Source organism: Mus caroli, chromosome X (genome assembly GCF_900094665.2).
Source record: "Mus caroli chromosome X, CAROLI_EIJ_v1.1, whole genome shotgun sequence".
In the NCBI taxonomy this organism is placed as follows: Eukaryota; Metazoa; Chordata; class Mammalia; order Rodentia; family Muridae; genus Mus; species Mus caroli.
The window spans coordinates 95732900-95735242 of record NC_034589.1 but is presented as its reverse complement, the minus strand read 5'-3'; positions in this window follow the sequence as shown (position 1 = coordinate 95735242).

Sequence of the window (2343 nt, the reverse complement as noted above, 5' to 3'; positions counted from 1 at the left end):
AGAAAAACCCTGTCTCGAAAAACCAAAAAAAAAAAAAAAAGATCCAGGTTTCTAATTTCTACCTTTCAGATTGTCCATGGTACAAACATTTGCTAGCCTCCCATACACAACCTTGCCTAGTGTTCTGGTTTTGTGTTCTGTTGCTGTGATAAATGTCATAACCAAAGTCGGCCAGGGAGGAATGCAGTATATCAGCTCACAAGTTACAGTCCATCACTGAGGAAAGCTAAGGGCAGGAACTGAAGGCCAAAACTGAGACCACTGAAAAACGTTCCTAACTGGCTTGCTCATGTTCAGCTAATATTTTATATAGCTCAGACCCACCTGCCTATGGATGGTACTTCTCCAAATGAAAAATTACCTTCTCCAACAGAGGCTCACTACGTATACAGGCCACACTTAAAAGCAGGCCCCATGCCCAACAGTATGAACTCAATGGTATTTTGGAAGATATCTTCTCACAATGCTTTGGGCAAGTTTCACCATCTTTGTCTTCTGCTTATCTATTATGGTTTCTGGTTTTGTATTTGGGAAGTGACTGTACATTCCTGTGCATTCGTTTCCCATGCTTATTTTTTATTTTTTTCTCTGTCTCTTTGTTTTGTTTTGTTGTAGTTAGTTTGGGTTTCTTTCTTTCTTTCTTTCTTTCTTTTTTTTTTTTTTTTTGATTTTTCAAGACAAGGTTTTTCTGTGGCTGTCCTGGAACTCACTCTGTAGACCAGGCTAGCCTCGAACTCAGAGAGATCCACTAGCTTTTGTCCCCTAAGTGCTAGGATTAAAGCATTTCCCATGCCTGGCTGAACACAAATTTATTTTATTAAAAAAGAAACAACCTAAGTGTTTATCAATAGGGGAGCAATCGATCTATAAAATATCTATACAATAATTATTATGCAATACACGAATGAGTGTAAGAGATCTTTACATATTGATCGACAAGGAAATACCTTCGAGAACTGTGTGGAGCTGGGTGTAGGCAATGATGGAGCGCTGGTTTCATCCCCAGGTGCACATACAATGGAATAGAATGTAATATAGTTAATGGCTACAGAACTTACAGAACACTATTATAAAATGACTCTAGGCTGGGGATGCAGCTCAGTGGTAGAACATAGTTAGCATGTTTAAAACTCTGGGTTCAATCCCCAGTGCCAAAATATATTTTTTATTCCAAATTATCTGGAAAGGAAAAGAAACAAACTTTTGCATATTAGGCATTGTATTTGCTCAGACTTTTTCTATGTCTCTACATCAGCCGTTCTTTCTATGCCTCTACATTAGACAGGGTTTCTCTGTATAGCCCTAGCTATCCTGGAACTCACTTTGTAGACCAGGCTGGCCTTGAAGTCAGAAATCCGCCTGCTTCTGCCTCCCAAGTGCTGGGATTAAAGGCATGCACCACCACGCCCGGCACATCAGCAGTTCTTTTTTTGTTTGTTTTCGTTTTAGATATGATAAGGAATTACAGTTTTCCAGTCATTTTTTTTAAAGATTCATTTATTTATTATATGTAAGTACACTGTAGCTGTCTTCAGACATTCCAGAAGAGGGCATCAGATCTCATTACGAGTGGTTGTGAGCCACCATGTGCTTGCTGGGATTTGAACTCGGGACCTTTGGAAGACCAGTCGGTGCTCTTAACCACTGAGCCATCTCACCAGCCCCACATAAGCAGTTCTTAACTGTCCTGATGCTGCCATCCCTTAATACAGTTCTTCATGTTGTGCTGACCCTCAACCATAAAAGTATTCATTACTACTTCATAATTCATTTTGTTATGGTTATGAATTGTAATATAAATATTATTTTTGAGAAAGGTTTGCTAAAGCTGTCGTGACCCACAGGCTGATAACTGCTGCTCTAAATATTCCAGTGTATATTTGAAATGTTTGGAAATCAGATGAATCAAGGGCTATGGTGACACATGCCTATAATCAGAAAGAGCCAGGAGGAACAAGTTCATAAGTTCAAGGCCATTCTGGACTACACAGCCACTCTTTCACACCCTTCCAACCTCTACCCCAAAAAGGAAAAGGAAAGGGATAGGTGGTGTGTCAACTAAACTGTTAAATGTGACTTTCTATGAAGAATAAACTGGAAGAAATTAACTTTTATTTCAATTCGACAAACTTGTTCCATTTTAGAAACAAAGTCCGGCTGGAGAGATGGCTCAGCAGTTAAGAGCACTGACTCCTATTCCAAAGGTCCTGAGTTCAAATCCTAGCAACCACATGGTGGCTCACACCCATCAGTAATGAGATCTGATGCCCTCTTCTGGTGTGTCTGAAGGCAGCTACAGTGTACTTACATTTAATAAATAAATCAATCTTTTTTTAAAAAAAA